We start from the raw sequence: 14,776 nt of genomic DNA, 5'->3' as shown, positions 1-14,776 counted from the left end.
CTTGTGTGCTTGAGTGGTGGTTCGCCTGATGCCACGTCTGGTTCAGAACACGGTGAACCGCCTCTCTGCTGGTTTTCAGGAATTCTGCGATGTGCAGCACTGTCGCTTTGGGGAAGCATCTTTTTTCTTGTTTTTATTGCAGGCCTCTGTTCTGGAGGCGTGCCTATGCCACCTCAAGTTGTTCATTTGATTTCTTAAATAATGTTGTCTCTAAAAGCTGAACAGTAAAAAAGGATTATATATTATGCTCAGAGGTTGTCTAAAAAATTATTTTTTAAGGGGAAGATTATGGAAAACCCATAGTATTGGTTTTTTGTTTTTTTTTTTTGAAAACCCATAGTATTTTTTAAAGTACTCAGGATTTTGCCATTTCAAGACCATGGCTTTTTGGTTGGCAGCCGGGTTTCACATCTCCTCTTTGGGGACTTCGTCACTTCCAGTCTTCTGGTTTTAGACACACAACTTTTCTCGTGGTGCCAGCTTAACATTCTAGAGCAGTTCAACCTTCAGAGAGGTGGCCAGCTATCTAGATGGATTTAGTGTAATGTTGTATTTCCAAGGTGTTCTTGTGTGTGTGTTCCAAGGCGATTTCCTCGGCGTTTTACTTCAGAGGTGATGCTTGCATTCTCATGCACTGCCCGCCGCCCGTGGGCTCAGCAGTGCGCTTGCTTCCGCAGCTGGCCCTCGGGCCTCCTGGAGGTGCCCCAGTGAGGAGCAGAGCGGAGTCCAGTGTGGGAGACCGGCGTGTGAACAGGTAGGCGACGGCTCCGTCTGACGAGTCGTCGTCTGACAGTAGAGAGTTGGTGGAAAGACACCTGAGACGTCATCCACGTCATACATAGGAGAAGGCTAAAGTCCAGGCTGAAGGCAGCTAGGTAGCGGGGTCCGTGGGAGCCCCTCTCCTGACCCCTCACCTTCCGTGTGGAAGGAGAATGTTCTGACTGTTCTTGGACTCAGACCTAATACCACTGAGAGCAACTGGATGTTAGGAGATAGAGTTGAGTGGGTCCAAAATTGATTTTTTTCAAGTTGCCCTCATCGTCAGTTTTAGAGTTGGGGTCTTCACACGATTGGAGGGAGGGAGGGAAGGTGCTCGAAGACAGGTTAAAGGTTGTCCTGATGACCCTGGAGCATCTACCGGGCGTGCTTCCTAGGATCCCTGCCAGGGTCACTTGGCGTTTTCTGACTTGGAAATGTTAAGCAACCGCGATCTCTTCAAAACCAGTTATTAAACTAGATTGGATTAGGGAAAGTAGACAACTTGGAGTGTTCCGTTACACTGCTGAGCACTGGTTCAAAGCAGTTCAGCGCATGCAAACCAAAAGCTCTCAATCTTGGCTCCACTAAGACTCACATGGGAACCTTTAAAAATACCAGTTGCCCACCAGTTGCTTTTCTATGGCTTGTGTTCAGTGTGCCGTTTTCAAACGACAGGGGAAAAGCTTAGAGAACTTCCAGTCTCCTCCCGGAAGACAGCCGAGAAGACCACCTTCTCTCTAAGTCATCAGACTCCTGCTGGTTCTTCAGAGCCCAGTGCCCACTGTCCACACAGCCTTCATTTGCCTAGCATGACTGCCAGCGGCCCATTCCCCTCACTCAGCTCCTACAGGCTCTGCCGCCTCGGTTAATAATGCTCATTGCTTGTCATCTTTCATGTGTCTGTACGTTCCGCTTCCCACGTGAGCTGGGGAACTCCTCCCGGGCAGGGGTCACAGTGGCACCCCAGAACCGCCTCTCCTGGTGGAACGTCTGACTCTGAAGCTGCTCCTGCCCACAACGGACTCCTGCCTGTGCCATGCAGGGCTGCTTCTGAATCCTGGGGTTAGAGGGGAGGGGAGCATAACAACAACAACAAAAAAAACCGTAAGATCAAATTTCTCCTCTCAGAGAATCAACCCCTGACTGCCAGCGGCCACAGGAGGTAGCACTCCTGGTAGCTCAGCATACAAAGTACATGGAGAGAACAGACGAGGGAGCTCCAGGTCTGCGTGTCATCCTCGCTTTCCAGATGCTAACAGTAGCTTTGGTGGACTCTTCAGGAGTCTAAAACCGAACTCTTTATAGTCTTTCCTCCTCCTCCCATCACTTAACTGCATGACTGGCTGTGCTCCCCAAGCCAGGAATCTTAGTTGATCACTGAGTCTTAAAAGTGTCCCCAAGTGCTTGTGAAATCCTGCTCCTCTTGAGGTTTCCTGGTGCAAGCTGTATTCCCGTGAGCCAGCCTCTCATCTGGGGCAGGGGGCCTGCAAACACAGTAAATGTTTTTGGCTTTATAGACGTGTTCTCTCCCAGCTATTCAGCTCTGCCCTTGCAAGGCAAAAACGGCCATAGACAATAGGTAAAGTAAGCATGTCTGTTCTGATAAAACTTTATTTACACAAACAGGCAGTGGGCCAGATTTGGCTGTTGAGGCCATAGGTGCCAAGCGCTGGACTACACTTGTAAAGCCTTAATGTGGCTCTGCAAGAGGTGACATTCTAGAATGGCTCCTGATGGTGCTGCACGCTTGCTTGAACACCTGCGTGGCTCCCCGGGGCCCCAGAGACCCATGCAGCTGAGGCCTGTGAGCAGTGAGAGCTTCAATCTCCTGTTTGTAAAGTGGAGCCAACGATGCTTGTCCACCTCGTGGCCATTGGATGTATGAAGGGACTGGGTGCTGTCTCTAGAAAGGCTCCAGCCTTAGGAAAGCAGTCGCTGCTGTTTGCCATCTGATTGCCAACCCAGAGTCAGACACTCACAGACCAGAAGTTGAAGAGTAGAGCTGTGCTAACAAAATCTGTTGACGTATAAAATACAAGATAATCCCAGGTAGCTAAACTCTTCCCAACTGGCATATTTTTACGTTGCTGTGTGTCTGTTGCCCAGGAAATACTATCTGTGCCTGTGAAACCAAAATGCTATTCTCGTGGGAAAGCTCACAGATGCCCTATACATTTTCCATAATTAAAATCTGGTTCCTTCCATAGATGCCATTGCTAACATGTTAACCTGAGTTTGGCCCCCATGGCTCCTGACCAGGCACGGTAAGGCTAGGCCTGGAAAACAGCCCAGAGTTTTCCCCAAGTCAGTGACACTCCACCTTGGGTCGAATCTGTTTACTCCTTGGGTTTCTGAGAAGCAGTAAAGCACTGTGACACGTCTCTGCCTCGTGGATCGCTTATATATTCTGACACCACCTGCTCATCAGTCGATAGCAGAATTGCCTTGCACTCCAGACTGAGGGGGCTTCATGAAGTGGAACGGAGGAGTGGCTTACGGTGTTTATTAATGTAGGTGCTTAACAAAAGCCTCGCCTCTGGGCATCCCATTGCACGCCAGCTCCCTGCAGCCCTGAATACTGATGACTGGCGTGCTCGCTCAGAGCCACCTCCATTTTCCCATGGCCCGGGAAGCCCTGAGACCACTCAGCCTGCCGAGAGGGGCTGTTGGTGCGTCCCATCCATGCTGTTCTGTAGCTATCGCTCCAGAAAGATCTTTCCCAGAGATGCACTCTGTAGGATGGGGTTGCTCCCAAGGAAGGCTGGAGGGAGGCTGAGGATCAGGCCCAGAGCAGCCGTTCATTCGTGTAGATCAGAGGGTGGCAGATCTGTTCTATGAAGGGTCACGTATTTCATAAATATTCGGGGCTTTGTGGGCCATGCAGTCTCTGTCTCAGGTACTCAATACTGTCTTTGTAGCTCGAAAGCAGCCTCAGATGTTGTGCAGATGAATGGGTGTGGCTGGGTTCCAATAAAACTTTATTTGCACAAACAGGTGGTGGGCTGGCATCTGGTCCTAGGGCCATAGTTTGCCAATCTCTAGATTCTTGCCCCACCCCCACCCCCCACCAAAACAGTCAACGTTGAATAGTGTCTGTCAGGCATTGTTCTAAGCACAACATATAAATGGCCTCCTTTAATCTTCACTACCACTGGCTCAGTGGTAAAGAATTCGCCTGCAATGCAGGAGATGTGGGTTCGATCCCTGGGTCGGGAAGATCCCCTGGAGAAGGAAATGGCAACCCACTCCAGTATGCTTGCCTGGGAAATCCTATGCACAGAGAAGCCTGGAGGGCTGCAGTGCATGGGGTCTCAAAAGAGTCGGGCGCGACTCAGCAACTAAGCACCCCCACCCTATGAAATAGATGCTGTTACCGCCCCCTTTCATGGACGAGGACATTGAGGCCCAGATAAGGGTAATTGTGTTAGGTATTATTACGGAAAACAGTGGCGCCAGGGATCTTACCCAGGGGCCACTGCGGGGTCACGCACAACCTCTGCCCATCACCCCTGTGTCTCCCTGTGTTTGAGAGCTGCAAGGTTCCACACCTGTGCCATATACTGACATAAGGAGCTGGCATAAGGAGTGGCCACAATGATAATTCCACTGAGGACACTCGTGTTCTCAAACACCACTTAGGAGCAAACTTCCATGACCAATTCTTCCCAGTGCTCAGAGCCAAGAAAGCAGTTCTTCCTAAACGGTGCTGGGTTTCCCCGTCAGTCTAGATGTCAGGAAACGCCCGTGTGGCATTTTATGTCCAAACTGAGGCCACCTCTTTAGGCAGGCTTCCTAGCATCACTCCACCCACACCCACCCAGTCCCCCTTGCCACCCCTCCTACCTGAACTTTGAGGCGGTGCTGTGACGTTTGAGGGCCTTGTGCCCGCACCTCCTGGTTGGAAGTCCCCTCAAACTCCTTGGGGGAAAGGTTTAGTGATGATTCTGACATATGTAGAAACCCAATGTGTGCCCCGTCGAGGTGAGAAGTCAGAAGAACTGTAGTCTTCAGCTGCGGGTAATCTTAAGGCCTGTGGCCCCCTGGAGGGGGAGGCCACCATGGTGGTTTTGTCAGCATGGTGGAATTTGGGGTAGTTTCTTTTCCTCCGAGAATTGTCCTCAGTATCTTTCTTTACAGAAGACTCTTGAAGCTATCCCTGTGAGGCACGGGACCTTGAGAGCACTTCCCCGTGTGCGTGCCCGGCCGTGCCTTCTCTCACTGAGGGTAGGAATTTTCGCTTCGGCATCTGGTACCCCATGAGATCACCCCTTCCCCTAGGCGTGTGCCAGAAAGCCGTCGGTGGGGGGATTTCAGGATTCCTCCTGGCCCCTTCCAACCCAACAGGCTCAGATTTTCCACTTGTGTGATTGAGGTCAGCGCCTGCATTCCGGCTGGCGAGCTCCCCACACATGCGAGCGCCAGGCCTCAGGCAGGGGCTTCTCAGACTCACCCTGGAATTCGGCCCCCTCCTTGGCCCTCTCCCTCCTCCTCGCCGCCCTGGATCCTGGGGTTAGGGGGGAGGGGGTGCTCCGTCAGAGACTGGGGACAGCCTGGCCCAGCCTTGGCTCTGGGCCACCAGGCTGAGATGCAGGCCCTGTGTTTGCTCAGGCCCGAGAGTGAGTACGGACCAGTCATCTGGCCAGGCGAGGAACAGTGGGATTACTGTTGCTTGCCAAGAGCTCCGTTCCTGTCCTTGTCAGTCCGTCTACCAGAGAACGTGGAGGTCGTCAACCGGGACCACTGCTGTCGGGTTTACTAACGGTCACTGCCGCTGTCTCTCTAGACGTGGGGGCTTTGGCATCCACCGCCTGCGTCCCGAGCCTGACATGTCCACTTAGTGAGCAGTGGCCCAACAAATACGTCTCAGCCTCTCTGAGCCTCACTGTCCTGCCAGTGAAGGCTGGGGTGATAATACCAACATGGGGCGTGGCCCAGAGACGTGAATGTGTGAGCAATGTGTGGAGACCTCTCCAGCACTGGACTTGCCCTAGGGCTGGTCGACTCATCAGCTAGGGGGACCAGCCATCCTGGTTCGTCCAGGTAGAGGGGTTTCCTGGGAAGCTGGACTTTGGGTTCTAAAACCAAGACAATCCTGAGCAAACTACAATAGTTGCTTACCTTATTCTCAGCCCCAAATATCAATATTCTTGAAGCTAAAAGCTTTCATTTAACAACAAATACAAAAGCCGAACCCAGATTGTATAGGAAACAGACAACCTTGCCTTGCAGCCTCATGTGCCCCTAGACTACCTCTCTCGCTCCAGGCCAGGGAGGCCTGGCCCAGGGGCCTGGGACTGCTTTCCTCAGGCAGGATGACCCATCGTGGAGGGAGCGAATCCCTTCCCCACCCTCTGCTCTAGCTCACTGTCCACCCTACCACCACCCGGGAGGGAGCAGGAAGTCCTCACACTTCCCACAGATCAAGAAACTGACCCCGGCTGACAAGAGGCAATGCTTCCTGCAGCCAGGGCCTCTCTCCCCAAGCAGGTGGGTCAGGTTATTCCTTCCATCTTTGCTTCTAGGACAGAAGCCAACCTCGTTCTGTACTGGCCCGGCACCCTCTTCATCCTCACCCTCACCTCCAGGCTCCAGCTACATGCGCCTTTTCCCAGTTTCTGAGACCTGAGCCCCAGGGTGCCCCCCAGGTCTGGACAACCTCTTCCCTTCCCTGTTCATCCTTCAACCTCAGCCCGCCGGGGGATGGGGGCCCAACCTCCCAGACGCCTCCCCTGACCACCCAACAAGGCCAACATCCCTACTGTATGCTGCCATTTCCGCCAAGCTGGGAGCTCCGTAAACGCAGGGACCAGGAGCACTGGCGGCATCGGCCACCGAGAGCTCAGGGCCTCCCCACTGTCTGCCACGGAGTCATCCACGCGCCACAGATCTGCTCGGAATGCATGGAGCCGAGAAGCCCCAGGTTTAACCCCTGCCCTCTCATGCCTTTCCCACAGGGCTGCAGACAGGCTCTCTCGCGACCATTACCTGTTAAGCCTTCCCCTTTGCCCTGCCTGCAGCCCGGCTGAGGCCACGTCCCAGTTTAAGAGCTACCCCACCTCGCTCCCCTCCCCTCCTTCGTGAGGAAATATTTCTGTTTTATGACTAACTCTGCTCCTCATTTCTCTCGCGTTATCTTAATGAATTAACTGGGTCCCCATCGTTCCCTGGGGCCCCCCACGGTTTATGAGCTGTACAGCAATATCTGCGATCTTAGTCAACCCACACAGTTGTTGTGCTGGTTCCTATTACAGTAATTGGCATAAACTTTATTCTTTTGCAGAGAGATTCTTTTTTGGCCCACTGAGACTGCATAACCATCTGCCATAAATTGAGACTAGTACGGCTTATTTTGGTGAATGCAGAATTGGATCCCATTCTTTACTCTGTGGCTTGATTCAACTTCCAGATGGTTAATCCACATGAAGTAATAGGAATGCACCACAGCTCTGCTTAGCTGAAGATGGAGACGTAATATTTATTTGCTGATGTGGAGGCCTCCGAACGCTGCCCTGTCGGGATGTCGGTATAAAACGCAGCGGCACAAAAATGTCAGCTTGTCCACAGGAGCAACAGCGTTCCTCTGAGTTGCCATGGGGGATCCCTGATGTCATTTTTTTTTTCTTCTTCCCGGTCTGCCCTTGACCTAATCTCAAGAGGTTTTGTTCTCTCCTGGGCTGTTTCTTATCAGCTATGTCTGCCCATGGAGCCGGCTTTGCATCTGCTTTGACTTTAGTACCTGTGACATTTTCATTAATACTTCTTCAAGGTTGAGCCTTGATTCCAAATATCCTGCAGCTCAGAGAAGCTGAAGCTAACTGTGCCTGGCTGGGGGGCTGCTGGGAAAATTGGCCTGGTGGTATCAACAAGCTTGGACATCTCCACCCAGTTAGGGTAATCAATCTGTTTTCATTGTTATTTCTCCCCCACACTAGCTTGCCACATTGCGGGGATGGGATACTCAGATCTACGTCAGCAGATTCAGGGGGCTTAACCCTCAGTTGTGCTTCCACTCCCAGCAGTCTTGACCGCCCTGTCTGGCAGGATTACACATCCCCACCAGCCAACCCAGGTGGCTCAATGGAAAAAGAACCCACTTTCCAAAGCAGGGAGTGTGGGTTCCATCCCTGGGTCGGGAAGATCCCCTGGAGAAGGAAAAGGCTAGCCACACAAGTGTTCTTGCCTGGGAAATCCCATGGACAGAGGAGCCTGGTGGGTTACATACAGTCCATGGGGCTGCAGAGAGTTGGACACGACTTAGCGACTAAACAGCAACCAGCCAACTTTGTCCTTGCAAACTCACTCTGGACTTTACAGCCTGGCCATGTCCCCACCCCATCCCAGGGAAAACCGGGAACCCTCAAATATCCTGGGGCAGACTGGGGCTTAGGGCCTCCTCTTTGCACCTGCGCAGGTCCCCGGGAGCCACCTGCATTTGAATCACTGGAGGATCACGTTAAAAATGGAGACTCCTGGACTGAGGGAGACAGACTATCCCAGTTTGCTCAGAATGACCCTAGTTTTAGCACAGGAAGTCCCATGTCCTGGACTTCCCACGTCACCCTACTTGGGCCCCACCCCGGACCCCAGAAGAACTACTGCTGAGGACTCAAGCCGAGGGATCTGATTTTGATCAGTTCCCTTGTGGTGATGGAGCACTTCAGCTTGGGAAGCACAGTACCCTCGGGGCCCACATTCCCTCACTTTGCACGCGTGCAGCACAAGACGCCCTCGCCACTTTCCTGTCTAGACCGTCTGCTTCCCTCGGGGCGAGCTCCTCAAGGGAAGGGCTCAGCCCGGTTTGCCTCTGCCTTCAGTTCCCAGCTCTCTGTCTGGCTCACAGTCACACTCAGGCCGAGTGAAGGAATAACTGGATGCAAGCAAATATCCACAGCAGGGAAAGTGACCCAGACCTGTTTCCCACGTACTCTTCCAAAGTTCTGGGGCCGACTCAGCAATTAGATCAAGGAAATTCTGGAAGGGCAGGAATTAGATCTAGGATATTTTGTTAAGGGAGTGAAAACCTTGAACGTTCCAAGATGGAACAAATAAGGAATTAGATCTAAGAAATTCTAAAATGGAATGGACTGGAACCATGAACATCCTAAGACAGAATTGCTTTCTTCCTTAATCATCACGGGAGCTTCTGCAGGCAGAAAGAACAAGAGGCCAGATGCCTTGTACCTGATTATCGAAGCCTAGCATCGCTTAGTGCTTTCAAATGTTTAAAATCTGTAGCTCCTCAAATAATCACAGCTGTGCATGAAGACGGACTCTTCTCTGACCTGCCTGTGAGGTCTCCAGGCCGGATGATGGAGACCAGGGAGCCTAGGAAATGGGCTGAGCTGAAAGGAAGGAGTGGGAACCAGTGTCTGGCCCTGGCAGGATCCCAGCATCAGGATCCTGCACGCCTCAACCTGGGCAGGGCTCAGCCAGGTGATGACTCTCCTCTTCTCCGGGTATGGCTTTGAAGTAGGTGCAAACACAAAGGATCATTTGTATGGGTTTTATGCATCTGTGAAAACACTGAGGTTGACCCGAGGTCCTGGTCCCAAACCCTGTTCACGATAATCCCATTGGTAAGAAGGAGGGCATGCAAGAAGCAGAGTCCTCAAAAGCAAAAGGGGAGTCCAGGGATCACCTGAACAGGCGTCAAGCCCACTGGATTTAATGGCAGTAAGCATGCTTGTCCAAGTGGATAAAGCAAAGCCCATGACAGGCTGCGGTGGAGGGAGCTGGGGGCACAGCTGAGCAGGTGAAGTGCCTTCCCATCCCGCCCCCTCAACCCTCCCAGCACCCCCTACACCCCCACCGACTGAGTCATGTGCACCCCTCCCCCCGCCCCCACATCCCCATACCCGTTCCTATGGGCTCCGCCTTGAATACAAGTCTAAAATTCAACCCTTCTCACCACAGCTGCCTCAACAAATGGAACCCAGCCCAGCCACCATCCCCTCCCTGGACTGTGGCTCAAGACCTTCCTAACTGGCCCCGTTCTTCTCCCACAGAGAAGCCAGAGTGGCTCTCTTAAGCCCTTCTCTGCTCAACGTCCTCCCGAGTGACTGACAGCCACTTGCTAGGCCCCGTCTCTGCCCACCCCTTCCCGCTCGCCTCTCCCCAACTCCACACTCCAGCCAAGCCAGCCTCGCGCGGGCCAGCTCTCCAACATGCCGGGCCGCTCACCTTGGGGCCTTTGCTGCTCCCGAGGCCTGGGACACGGCCCCCAGAGCCTCTCCCGGCTCCCTCTCCTGCCTCCCTCAGATGCCCTCATGTGCCCCCTCCCCACTCTAGGAGGCCTTCTCAAGCCACCGTACACAAAACAGCCCCCCAGCCCTGTCTGCCGTAGCTCGGTACCCTTCGAGGCACTCACCACCACCTGCACCTGTGTGTCGTGTGCGTGCCTACTGCGTGTCTCTTCCCCCTGGACTGGAAGACCCACGAGAGCTCGTCTCATGAGGCCCTCCTACCTGTGTGGAACCCTGTGTGGTCTGTACTAGGTGCTCAGTCAGCACGTGTAAGTGACTCAGCCCAGCATCTCTCCCACGTTAGAAGAGGCTGGTGACTCTCCGTGAACCACATGGTAGACGCAAAGATCACAGTATAACTGAACAGGGCTGTCCAAATGTAATGATGGCCATTAGCGTCACTCCACCCCAGAGCGGCGATTCTAGAGCATTCTGTGTAATTGGAGTACAATTAAGCATATGGCAGTGTTTCTGCCAGGCCATAGATCTGATTCGGGGCCTCCCTGACGTGGGCTCTGGTTTCTTTCTTTTCCCTGTAACAACAAACTTGGATGCAGCACCGAGCAGGCCCTGCGGTCTGGGTCACAGGGGAATACCGAGGAATGAGATTCATGCTAACAAGATTTAATCCTGAGACGCTGGGCTATATATCCAGTGGCGATTTCCTGGATTTTGCAGCCAACATAAATAACAGCGAGAGGATTCCCGCTGCGTGACGTGAGGTTCGTCCTACCGGTCTGGGCCAGGATGGACTGCTACTGATGGACGAGGCAGGGCCCCCTGACAAAATCCATGGAGCTGCACCCCACTGGCCCCCCTCCACCCCACCCCTGTATCAGATCACTCTGCAAAAGATCCTCAGGGTGAGGGGCCAAGAGCAGAGATGAAAATTAAGACACGTATCTGGCACCCAGTCCAGCCAAGCCATGAAATCCCTCGTCTGTATGTACAGATCAGGAATTTTCCAACTGGACCGTGTGCTTCCTGGGGGGCGGGGGCGGTCTGTACTGTGTAGGCAGCCAGCTTATGGAAACTTGGAAGTCACCTTGGTGGCACCTCATTTTCATAAAAGGAAATGAAGTGTGTGGTACGGTAGGGTTAGAGATAACTTACATTGTGGGGAAATGGACAGATAAAATAAGGGATGTTCATAAAATGGAGTAGTATACAGTAGCTAAAAGGAGTGAGCAAGGATGAACCTTTGAAAATTTACACTGACAAAGAAAATAAAATGGCAAATGAACCACGGAGGATGACATCACTTACATTCATTCAGAAAACCACTAACCCTGGCGGACTTTCCTGGTGGTCCGGTGGTTAGGACTCGGTGCTTCCAATGCAGTGGGGGGTGGGTTCGATCCCTGGTTGGGGAACTAGGATCCCACCTGCCAAGTGGCATCATGGCCACAAAATTTTAAAAAAGAATAAATGAAAATCACCTACCCAAGGCAATGTCTTTAAAGGGGTGGCAGGTGTCTGGAAGGCTGAAATCACATTAAATACATAATGCCCATGTCTGTGGTAGCAAGGAGAGGAACAGATTGGCAGGGGAGGGTCTGTCTAGGCAGATGATGACACTGAGCTGCTCACAGATGAGGGTCCTTGAAGGAATCGGTTCATCCCTGTCCTCCGCCAATTAAAGACAAGTCAGTCAGGCTCCTATGCCTCCCGGCCTGGGCCCCAGAGCCTCAGTCTGCCTGCTCAGTGGGGCTTCTTTCAACGCCTGTTCAATTTGTGGGACGCCTGCCTTCATAACACTGACATAGCTAGGAGCACTTTCTCAGCCAAAAGGTCCTTTATTGAATCCTGAGCGTGAAGACCGTGCTTAGCGCCTTCTCCTCTCTCCCCATGAGAATCTACGGATCCCTTGATTTCTAGATTTGCAGGGAACATCGGCACGTCTGCTCATTCTTGCTGTTGTTTCGCTATTGTTTTTCTCTCTGCTTGTTCCACTACAGGAATCTGATTCAGCCATATCATCCCCTTCCTTGGAGGCCTTCTTGTCTCTTCTGAGACCAAAGTTCTTCTTTGGTTCTTCTTTTTTTTTCCCTCTCTTTTATTCAACCCACTTGTCTTTTTCTTCTTAATTATTATTATTGGAGGATAGTTACCAATTTGGGGTTGGTTTCTGCCATACATCAACATGAATCAGCCATAGGTAATATACACGTCCCCTCCTTCTTGAGCCTCTCTCCCACCTCCCACCCCATCCCAGCCCCCCAGGCTGTCACAGAGCACCGGCTTAAGCTCTCTGAGTCATACAGCGACTTCCCACTGGCTATCCATTTTGCATATGGCAAAGTGTGCGTTTCAATGCTACTCTCCCAATCCGTTCCACCCTCTTTCTCCTTCCCCAACTGTGTCCACAAGTCTGTCTGCGTCTGCGTCTCCACTCCTGCCCTGCAAATAGGCTCATTAGTACCATCCTTCTAGATTCCATATATATAAAGAAGTTATGGTACCTATACACAATGGAATATTACTCAACCATAAGAGGAATGCATTTGAGTCAGTTCTAATGAGGTGGATAAACCCAGAGCCTGTTGTACAGAGAGAAGTCAGTCAGAAAGAGAAAAATGAATATCATATATCAACTGACTTGTCTTGAAGAACTTCTTTGTGCCATGAGCTCTTCTGGGTGGGATTTTTAGATGTCAACGCAAGATAGTTTCTCTTCTCAGGTGGAATTCAAATTCAGTATCTCTCCTTTCCCAGACAGATTGACAAGCAAGGCCAGGGGTGGAGAAACAGGGATGCCCAAAGAAAGAGTGCTAAGCAGGAACTTCTATAAATGCCATCAACCGCACGTCATACATGCTGAGAAGGGCGGGCAGAAAGGAGAGGGAAGTGGGAACTGGGTTTATGAGGAATGGTGGAAGGGCCTGGGAGCCCACAGTCCATTTCAGAGAGAGGATCTCTCCACCTGCCTGCAGCCCTTAGGGATCCAGTAATGCGAGTTTGGGGGAAGGGGGGCCTCAGTGGGGAGTCCACACAGGTTGAGACAATTAGGGGGATAGTTGGGGCTGAGTCATCTTGGCAGAGGCTGGGAGGAGGGTGTTGGGGGGGTGGGTGGGGCCCCCATCAGCATAATTGCTCCCGACTTCTGCTTCTCTTTGACATGGCAGTAAAATAAGTTAATCCATGGCTCAAAAAAGGGTTGAGTCTCCTCTTGCAACATGTCATTAACAGCAAAAATCTGCCTGAACCTGACACCAGAATGACCCGGTGAGGACCCTGTCCCAGGGCACATGGGGAGAAAAACAGGCAAATCATATCCCTGCCCCAAGCCTCACGGCCTCAGTCTGGGCAACAGGAATTATGCTGTATTCCATCAATTCTAAAAAAGTAATTCTTTCCCTCTTGCATTTTAATACCTCTAAAATTGGGATGTGGTGTCTTAGGTTTGATGACATATGGTGATAAGAAGAGAAAAATACAAGAATCACTACTGTTTAGGGAATGCTTACTCCATGCCATGAATTGTGTTGCTGGAGAAAACTCTATAGAGAGTCCCTTGGACAGCAAGGAGATCAAACCAGTCCATCCTAAAGGAAATCATTTCTGAATATTCATCGCAAGGACTGATGCTGAAACTGAAACTCCAATACTTTGGCCGCCTCATACAAACAGCCAGCTCCTTAGGAAAAAACCCTGATGCTGGGAAGCATTGAGGGCGGCAGGAGAAGGGGTCAACAGAGGATGGGATGGTTGGATGGATTCACCGACTCAACACATGTGAGTCTGAGCGAATTCCAGGAGACGGGGAAGGACAGGGAACGCTGCTGTGCTGCAGTTCACGGGGCCACAAAGAGGTGGACACAACTTAGCGACTGAACACCATCACTCCACGACAGGCACCATTTCTAGGAACTTCTCAGTTTAATCCTCTCAACAACGTGCTGATGCAAATACTGATTCCAGGCCCTTTTTGTGGATGGAAAGACGTGATTATTCCTTGCACACTGTCTGTGCCTCCATCACACTGACTGCTGTTTTGGGTCCCGTCACAGGCCCTCTTCATATGCTGTGTCTGCTGCTGGGATACCATTCTTCCTTTTCTTTGTTTTGTTACCTACCGATGCTGTCAGCTCCCCGCTGTGTGGCACTTCCTCAGGGAAGCCCTCCGTGAATCCCACATTCTCAGGGCATCATATACCCCTCCTTTTTCTGTTCGGACTATATAGCTTCTTGCACTATTGAATGCCTCCTCCTTATTTTGTCCATAAGCTCCATGAGGGCAGGGGCTGTGTCTTTGTTGTTTTTTTTTTTCCCCTGCCCATGGCACCTTTTGTTCCTCCAGGCACAGATTCTGGCCTAGGGTCAACACTTGATAAATATCTGCAGAGGAGCTTGTGTCTAAAGAAAACTCAGTGACTCAGAAGCAAAGTATGTGGGGCTGGGGTAGGGGAGGAGAAAGAGCTGTGTTCGTTTGCCTCGGCTGGAGGACAGGGGCATGTTCCAGGCCAGACTGGCTGCCTTCATGCTCCTTGTCTGTGAAACAGGGAGAAAGACATGCACCTTAACGAGTTCTCAGGAAGAGTGAGTAAGCTGGCATGACAGCCTGGCCCAGCAAGGCCAGCTCTGTGGACACAAGTCACTTCTTCCAGTTGCCTTCAAAGAAGGGGCTTTTGACCCTACAGTGTGTGAGGCTCTAGGGTTCTCTGTGGAGCCTGGAGCCTGAAGCCTGGAGCCTGGGGATGTGTCGCGTTTATGAGGCCATCGTCTACCGCGAAGTCGTAGTTGCTGCTGCTGCTAAGTTGTGTCAGTTGTGTCCG

General features: G+C 51.8%; 1 long non-coding RNA gene across 1 annotated transcript; it reads left to right on the top strand.

The window, feature by feature from the left end:
* Positions 1 to 3,982: 3,982 nt before the first annotated feature.
* Positions 3,983 to 7,658, top strand: LOC138422373 (uncharacterized). The gene is made up of 5 exons (XR_011249852.1): positions 3,983 to 4,174; positions 4,897 to 4,983; positions 6,282 to 6,404; positions 6,542 to 6,679; positions 7,040 to 7,658. It is a non-coding gene; the product is annotated as an uncharacterized lncRNA (long non-coding RNA).
* The last annotated feature ends 7,118 nt before the right edge of the window (positions 7,659 to 14,776 follow it).

This window comes from Ovis canadensis, chromosome 17 (genome assembly GCF_042477335.2).
Source record: "Ovis canadensis isolate MfBH-ARS-UI-01 breed Bighorn chromosome 17, ARS-UI_OviCan_v2, whole genome shotgun sequence".
NCBI classification, from domain to species: Eukaryota; Metazoa; Chordata; class Mammalia; order Artiodactyla; family Bovidae; genus Ovis; species Ovis canadensis.
The sequence above is the reverse complement of the archived record's forward strand: the minus strand, read 5'-3'. Positions and strand labels throughout refer to the sequence as shown.